Source organism: Engystomops pustulosus, chromosome 7, assembly GCF_040894005.1.
Source record: "Engystomops pustulosus chromosome 7, aEngPut4.maternal, whole genome shotgun sequence".
Taxonomy (NCBI): domain Eukaryota; kingdom Metazoa; phylum Chordata; class Amphibia; order Anura; family Leptodactylidae; genus Engystomops; species Engystomops pustulosus.
Genome location: NC_092417.1, coordinates 1,087,893 through 1,097,967, shown reverse-complemented (window position 1 = coordinate 1,097,967; position 10,075 = coordinate 1,087,893). Strand labels below are relative to the sequence as shown.

The 10,075-nt window shown below is 35.9% G+C and overlaps 1 protein-coding gene across 1 annotated transcript in view; it reads left to right on the top strand.

Annotated features, from left to right (window-relative positions):
• The first annotated feature begins 1,295 nt into the window (after nucleotides 1–1,295).
• Nucleotides 1,296–10,075, top strand: part of LOC140068840 (uncharacterized) — a 46,883-nt gene continuing 38,103 nt past the window's right edge. The window contains exon 1 of the mRNA XM_072114224.1: nucleotides 1,296–1,443. The gene's annotated coding sequence lies outside the window, so the exon portion shown is untranslated. The remainder of the gene's footprint in view (nucleotides 1,444–10,075) is intronic.

The following is a 10,075-nucleotide window of genomic DNA, read 5'->3' as shown; positions in this document are numbered from 1 at the left end:
ACCGGGGTCACAGTCACTAGTGATGGCACAGGGGGCAGTACCAGGGTCACAGTCACTAGTGATGGCACAGGGGGCAGTACCGGGGTCACAGTCACTAGTGATGGCACAGGGGGCAGTACCGGGGTCACAGTCACTAGTGATGGCACAGGGGGCAGTACCGGGGTCACAGTCACTAGTGATGGCACAGGGGGCAGCACCGGGGTCACAGTCACTAGTGATGGCACAGGGGGCAGTACCGGGGTCACAGTCACTAGTGATGGCACAGGGGGCAGTACCGGGGTCACAGTCACTAGTGATGGCACAGGGGGCAGCACCGGGGTCACAGTCACTAGTGATGGCACAGGGGGCAGCACCGGGGTCACAGTCACTAGTGATGGCACAGGGGGCAGTACCGGGGTCACAGTCACTAGTGATGGCACAGGGGGCAGTACCGGGGTCACAGTCACTAGTGATGGCACAGGGGGCAGTACCGGGGTCACAGTCACTAGTGATGGCACAGGGGGCAGTACCGGGGTCACAGTCACTAGTGATGGCACAGGGGGCAGTACCGGGGTCACAGTCACTAGTGATGGCACAGGGGGCAGTACCGGGGTCACAGTCACTAGTGATGGCACAGGGGGCAGTACCGGGGTCACAGTCACTAGTGATGGCACAGGGGGCAGTACCAGGGTCACAGTCACTAGTGATGGCACAGGGGGCAGTACCGGGGTCACAGTCACTAGTGATGGCACAGGGGGCAGTACCGGGGTCACAGTCACTAGTGATGGCACAGGGGGCAGTACCGGGGTCACAGTCACTAGTGATGGCACAGGGGGCAGTACCGGGGTCACAGTCACTAGTGATGGCACAGGGGGCAGTACCGGGGTCACAGTCACTAGTGATGGCACAGGGGGCAGCACCGGGGTCACAGTCACTAGTGATGGCACAGGGGGCAGCACCGGGGTCACAGTCACTAGTGATGGCACAGGGGGCAGTACCGGGGTCACAGTCACTAGTGATGGCACAGGGGGCAGTACCGGGGTCACAGTCACTAGTGATGGCACAGGGGGCAGTACCGGGGTCACAGTCACTAGTGATGGCACAGGGGGCAGTACCGGGGTCACAGTCACTAGTGATGGCACAGGGGGCAGTACCGGGATCAGAGGGCAGTATTATCTCCTGTCCCCCTTGGGGTGGGTGTAGATGTATTATACCGGGGTGCTAATAACATACGACGCCCTCGTGTCACCCATAGACTCAGCAGAGAACAGAACAATGAGCAGCGACATCTCTGATCCCCGGACAATGGATCCGACAACTGGGATCAGCAGAATCCGGGACACCGGGGCCCCGCAGCATCCAGAGGCTTCCACCTACTGTCAGCATTGTCACCGACCCTATATAACACCCCACCGCCCCCCGGGGTAACACAGCCGAGAGCAGGGATGACAGGAGGACACCGAGGTGAGTGCAACAGGATCACACACAGTATATATAATACAGTATATAGAGGGGACGGTATATATAATACAGTATATAGAGGGGACGGTATATATAATACAGTATATAGAGGAGACAGTATATATAATACAGTATATAGAGGAGAGGGTATATATAATACAGTATATAGAGGAGAGGGTATATATAATACAGTATATAGAGGGGACGGTATATATAATACAGTATATAGAGGAGACGGTATATATAATACAGTATATAGAGGAGACAGTATATATAATACAGTATATAGAGGGGACGGTATATATAATACAGTATATAGAGGGGACGGTATATATAATACAGTATATAGAGGGGACGGTATATATAATACAGTATATAGAGGGGACGGTATATATAATACAGTATATAGAGGGGACGGTATATATAATACAGTATATAGAGGGGACGGTATATATAATACAGTATATAGAGGGGACGGTATATATAATACAGTATATAGAGGAGAGGGTATATATAATACAGTATATAGAGGGGACAGTATATATAATACAGTATATAGAGGGGACAGTATATATAATACAGTATATAGAGGGGACGGTATATATAATACAGTATATAGAGGGGACGGTATATATAATACAGTATATAGAGGAGAGGGTATATATAATACAGTATATAGAGGGGACGGTATATATAATACAGTATATAGAGGAGACGGTATATATAATACAGTATATAGAGGAGACGGTATATATAATACAGTATATAGAGGGGACGGTATATATAATACAGTATATAGAGGAGAGGGTATATATAATACAGTATATAGAGGGGACGGTATATATAATACAGTATATAGAGGGGACGGTATATATAATACAGTATATAGAGGAGAGGGTATATATAATACAGTATATAGAGGGGACAGTATATATAATACAGTATATAGAGGGGGCGGTATATATAATACAGTATATAGAGGGGACGGTATATATAATACAGTATATAGAGGGGGCGGTATATATAATACAGTATATAGAGGGGGCGGTATATATAATACAGTATATAGAGGAGACGGTATATATAATACAGTATATAGAGGGGACGGTATATATAATACAGTATATAGAGGGGGCGGTATATATAATACAGTATATAGAGGAGAGGGTATATATAATACAGTATATAGAGGAGACAGTATATATAATACAGTATATAGAGGGGACGGTATATATAATACAGTATATAGAGGAGAGGGTATATATAATACAGTATATAGAGGAGACAGTATATATAATACAGTATATAGAGGGGGCGGTATATATAATACAGTATATAGAGGAGACAGTATATATAATACAGTATATAGAGGGGACGGTATATATAATACAGTATATAGAGGAGAGGGTATATATAATACTGTATATAGAGGGGGCGGTATATATAATACAGTATATAGAGGGGACGGTATATATAATACAGTATATAGAGGGGGCGGTATATATAATACAGTATATAGAGGGGGCAGTATATATAATACAGTATATAGAGGGGGCGGTATATATAATACAGTATATAGAGGGGACGGTATATATAATACAGTATATAGAGGGGACAGTATATATAATACAGTATATAGAGGGGACAGTATATATAATACAGTATATAGAGGGGACGGTATATATAATACAGTATATAGAGGAGACAGTATATATAATACAGTATATAGAGGGGGCGGTATATATAATACAGTATATAGAGGAGAGGGTATATATAATACAGTATATAGAGGGGACGGTATATATAATACAGTATATAGAGGGACGGTATATATAATACAGTATATAGAGGGGGCAGTATATATAATACAGTATATAGAGGAGAGGGTATATATAATACAGTATATAGAGGGGACGGTATATATAATACAGTATATAGAGGGGACGGTATATATAATACAGTATATAGAGGGGACGGTATATATAATACAGTATATAGAGGGGGCGGTATATATAATACAGTATATAGAGGGGGCAGTATATATAATACAGTATATAGAGGGACGGTATATATAATACAGTATATAGAGGGGGCAGTATATATAATACAGTATATAGAGGAGAGGGTATATATAATACAGTATATAGAGGGGACGGTATATATAATACAGTATATAGAGTGGACGGTATATATAATACAGTATATAGAGGGGACGGTATATATAATACAGTATATAGAGGGGACGGTATATATAATACAGTATATAGAGGAGAGGGTATATATAATACAGTATATAGAGGAGACAGTATATATAATACAGTATATAGAGGAGACAGTATATATAATACAGTATATAGAGGGGGCGGTATATATAATACAGTATATAGAGGAGAGGGTATATATAATACAGTATATAGAGGAGACAGTATATATAATACAGTATATAGAGGGGACGGTATATATAATACAGTATATAGAGGGGACGGTATATATAATACAGTATATAGAGGGGGCGGTATATATAATACAGTATATAGAGGGGGCAGTATATATAATACAGTATATAGAGGGACGGTATATATAATACAGTATATAGAGGGGGCAGTATATATAATACAGTATATAGAGGAGAGGGTATATATAATACAGTATATAGAGGGGACAGTATATATAATACAGTATATAGAGGGGACGGTATATATATAATACAGTATATAGAGGAGAGGGTATATATAATACAGTATATAGAGGGGACGGTATATATAATACAGTATATAGAGGGGACGGTATATATAATACAGTATATAGAGGGGGCGGTATATATAATACAGTATATAGAGGGGGCGGTATATATAATACAGTATATAGAGGGGGCAGTATATATAATACAGTATATAGAGGAGACATTATATATAATACAGTATATAGAGGGGACGGTATATATAATACAGTATATAGAGGGGACGGTATGTATAATACAGTATATAGAGAGGACAGTATATATAATACAGTATATAGAGGAGAGGGTATATATAATACAGTATATAGAGGAGACGGTATATATAATACAGTATATAGAGGGGAGGGTATATATAATACAGTATATAGAGGGGAGGGTATATATAATACAGTATATAGAGGAGAGGGTATATATAATACAGTATATAGAGGAGACGGTATATATAATACAGTATATAGAGAGGACAGTATATATAATACAGTATATAGAGGAGAGGGTATATATAATACAGTATATAGAGGAGACGGTATATATAATACAGTATATAGAGGGGAGGGTATATATAATACAGTATATAGAGGGGACAGTATATATAATACAGTATATAGAGGAGACAGTATATATAATACAGTATATAGAGGGGACGGTATATATAATACAGTATATAGAGGAGAGGGTATATATAATACAGTATATAGAGGGGACGGTATATATAATACAGTATATAGAGGAGACGGTATATATAATACAGTATATAGAGGGGACATTATATATAATACAGTATATAGAGGAGACGGTATATATAATACAGTATATAGAGGGGACGGTATATATAATACAGTATATAGAGGGGACGGTATATATAATACAGTATATAGAGGGGACAGTATATATAATACAGTATATAGAGGAGACGGTATATATAATACAGTATATAGAGGGGACAGTATATATAATACAGTATATAGAGGGGACGGTATATATAATACAGTATATAGAGGAGACAGTATATATAATACAGTATATAGAGGGGACGGTATATATAATACAGTATATAGAGGGGACGGTATATATAATACAGTATATAGAGGGGGCGGTATATATAATACAGTATATAGAGGAGACAGTATATATAATACAGTATATAGAGGGGGCGGTATATATAATACAGTATATAGAGGGGACGGTATATATAATACAGTATATAGAGGGGAGGGTATATATAATACAGTATATAGAGGGGACAGTATATATAATACAGTATATAGAGGGGACGGTATATATAATACAGTATATAGAGGGGACAGTATATATAATACAGTATATAGAGGAGACGGTATATATAATACAGTATATAGAGGGGACAGTATATATAATACAGTATATAGAGGGGACGGTATATATAATACAGTATATAGAGGAGAGGGTATATATAATACAGTATATAGAGGGGACGGTATATATAATACAGTATATAGAGGGGACGGTATATATAATACAGTATATAGAGGAGACAGTATACATAATACAGTATATAGAGGGGACGGTATATATAATACAGTATATAGAGGAGAGGGTATATATAATACAGTATATAGAGGAGACAGTATACATAATACAGTATATAGAGGGGACAGTATATATAATACAGTATATAGAGGGGACAGTATATATAATACAGTATATAGAGGGGACGGTATATATAATACAGTATATAGAGGGGGCGGTATATATAATACAGTATATAGAGGAGAGGGTATATATAATACAGTATATAGAGGAGACAGTATATATAATACAGTATATAGAGGGGGCAGTATATATAATACAGTATATAGAGGAGACGGTATATATAATACAGTATATAGAGGAGACAGTATATATAATACAGTATATAGAGGAGACAGTATATATAATACAGTATATAGAGACAGTATATATAATACAGTATATAGAGGGGACGGTATATATAATACAGTATATAGAGGAGACAGTATATATAATACAGTATATAGAGGGGACGGTATATATAATACAGTATATAGAGGAGAGGGTATATATAATACAGTATATAGAGGAGACAGTATATATAATACAGTATATAGAGGGGACGGTATATATAATACAGTATATAGAGGGGACAGTATATATAATACAGTATATAGAGGGGACGGTATATATAATACAGTATATAGAGGGGACGGTATATATAATACAGTATATAGAGGGGACGGTATATATAATACAGTATATAGAGGGGACGGTATATATAATACAGTATATAGAGGGGACGGTATATATAATACAGTATATAGAGGGGACGGTATATATAATACAGTATATAGAGGGGACGGTATATATAATACAGTATATAGAGGGGACGGTATATATAATACAGTATATAGAGGAGACGGTATATATAATACAGTATATAGAGGGGACAGTATATATAATACAGTATATAGAGGAGACAGTATATATAATACAGTATATAGAGGGGACAGTATATATAATACAGTATATAGAGGAGACGGTATATATAATACAGTATATAGAGGAGAGGGTATATATAATACAGTATATAGAGGGGACGGTATATATAATACAGTATATAGAGGGGGCAGTATATATAATACAGTATATAGAGGAGACAGTATATATAATACAGTATATAGAGGGGACGGTATATATAATACAGTATATAGAGGGGACGGTATATATAATACAGTATATAGAGGGGGCGGTATATATAATACAGTATATAGAGGGGGCAGTATATATAATACAGTATATAGAGGGGACGGTATATATAATACAGTATATAGAGGGGACGGTATATATAATACAGTATATAGAGGAGAGGGTATATATAATACAGTATATAGAGGGGACGGTATATATAATACAGTATATAGAGGGGACGGTATATATAATACAGTATATAGAGGGGGCGGTATATATAATACAGTATATAGAGGGGACGGTATATATAATACAGTATATAGAGGGGGCAGTATATATAATACAGTGTATAGAGGGGGCGGTATATATAATACAGTATATAGAGGGGACGGTATATATATAATACAGTATATAGAGGGGACGGTATATATAATACAGTATATAGAGGGGACGGTATATATAATACAGTATATAGAGGGGACGGTATATATAATACAGTATATAGAGGGGACGGTATATATAATACAGTATATAGAGGGGACGGTATATATAATACAGTATATAGAGGGGACGGTATATATAATACAGTATATAGAGGGGACGGTATATATAATACAGTATATAGAGGGGACGGTATATATAATACAGTATATAGAGGGGGTGGTATATATAATACAGTATATAGAGGGGACGGTATATATAATACAGTATATAGAGGGGACGGTATATATAATACAGTATATAGAGGGGAGGGTATATATAATACAGTATATAGAGGGGGCAGTATATATAATACAGTATATAGAGGGGACAGTATATATAATACAGTATATAGAGGAGAGGGTATATATAATACAGTATATAGAGGGGACGGTATATATAATACAGTATATAGAGGGGACGGTATATATAATACAGTATATAGAGGGGACGGTATATATAATACAGTATATAGAGGGGACGGTATATATAATACAGTATATAGAGGGGACGGTATATATAATACAGTATATAGAGGGGACAGTATATATAATACAGTATATAGAGGGGACAGTATATATAATACAGTATATAGAGGGGACGGTATATATAATACAGTATATAGAGGGGATGGTATATATAATACAGTATATAGAGGGGACAGTATATATAATACAGTATATAGAGGGGACAGTATATATAATACAGTATATAGAGGGGACATTATATATAATACAGTATATAGAGGGGACGGTATATATAATACAGTATATAGAGGGGACGGTATATATAATACAGTATATAGAGGAGACGGTATATATAATACAGTATATAGAGGGGACAGTATATATAATACAGTATATAGAGGGGGCGGTATATATAATACAGTATATAGAGGGGACGGTATATATAATACAGTATATAGAGGGGAGGGTATATATAATACAGTATATAGAGGGGACAGTATATATAATACAGTATATAGAGGGGACGGTATATATAATACAGTATATAGAGGGGACGGTATATATAATACAGTATATAGAGGGGACGGTATATATAATACAGTATATAGAGGGGAGGGTATATATAATACAGTATATAGAGGGGACAGTATATATAATACAGTATATAGAGGGGACGGTATATATAATACAGTATATAGAGGGGACGGTATATATAATACAGTATATAGAGGGGACGGTATACATAATACAGTATATAGAGGGGACGGTATATATAATACAGTATATAGAGGGGACAGTATATATAATACAGTATATAGAGGGGACGGTATATATAATACAGTATATAGAGGGGGCGGTATATATAATACAGTATATAGAGGGGACGGTATATATAATACAGTATATAGAGGGGACGGTATATATAATACAGTATATAGAGGGGACAGTATATATAATACAGTATATAGAGGGGACAGTATATATAATACAGTATATAGAGGAGACAGTATATATAATACAGTATATAGAGGAGACGGTATATATAATACAGTATATAGAGGGGACAGTATATATAATACAGTATATAGAGGGGACGGTATATATAATACAGTATATAGAGGAGACGGTATATATAATACAGTATATAGAGGGGACAGTATATATAATACAGTATATAGAGGGGACGGTATATATAATACAGTATATAGAGGAGACGGTATATATAATACAGTATATAGAGGGGAGGGTATATATAATACAGTATATAGAGGGGACGGTATATATAATACAGTATATAGAGGAGACAGTATATATAATACAGTATATAGAGGGGAGGGTATATATAATACAGTATATAGAGGGGACGGTATATATAATACAGTATATAGAGGAGAGGGTATATATAATACAGTATATAGAGGGGACAGTATATATAATACAGTATATAGAGGGGACAGTATATATAATACAGTATATAGAGGAGAGGGTATATATAATACAGTATATAGAGGGGACAGTATATATAATACAGTATATAGAGGGGACGGTATATATAATACAGTATATAGAGGGGACAGTATATATAATACAGTATATAGAGGAGACAGTATATATAATACAGTATATAGAGGAGACAGTATATATAATACAGTATATAGAGGGGAGGGTATATATAATACAGTATATAGAGGAGACGTTATATATAATACAGTATATAGAGGAGAGGGTATATATAATACAGTATATAGAGGAGACAGTATATATAATACAGTATATAGAGGAGACAGTATATATAATACAGTATATAGAGGGGAGGGTATATATAATACAGTATATAGAGGAGACGTTATATATAATACAGTATATAGAGGAGAGGGTATATATAATACAGTATATAGAGGAGACAGTATATATAATACAGTATATAGAGGAGACAGTATATATAATACAGTATATAGAGGGGAGGGTATATATAATACAGTATATAGAGGAGACGTTATATATAATACAGTATATAGAGGAGAGGGTATATATAATACAGTATATAGAGGGGACGGTATATATAATACAGTATATAGAGGAGACGGTATATATAATACAGTATATAGAGGGGACGGTATATATAATACAGTATATAGAGGGGACGGTATATATAATACAGTATATAGAGAGGACAGTATATATAATACAGTATATAGAGGGGACGGTATATATAATACAGTATATAGAGGGGACGGTATATATAATACAGTATATAGAGGAGACG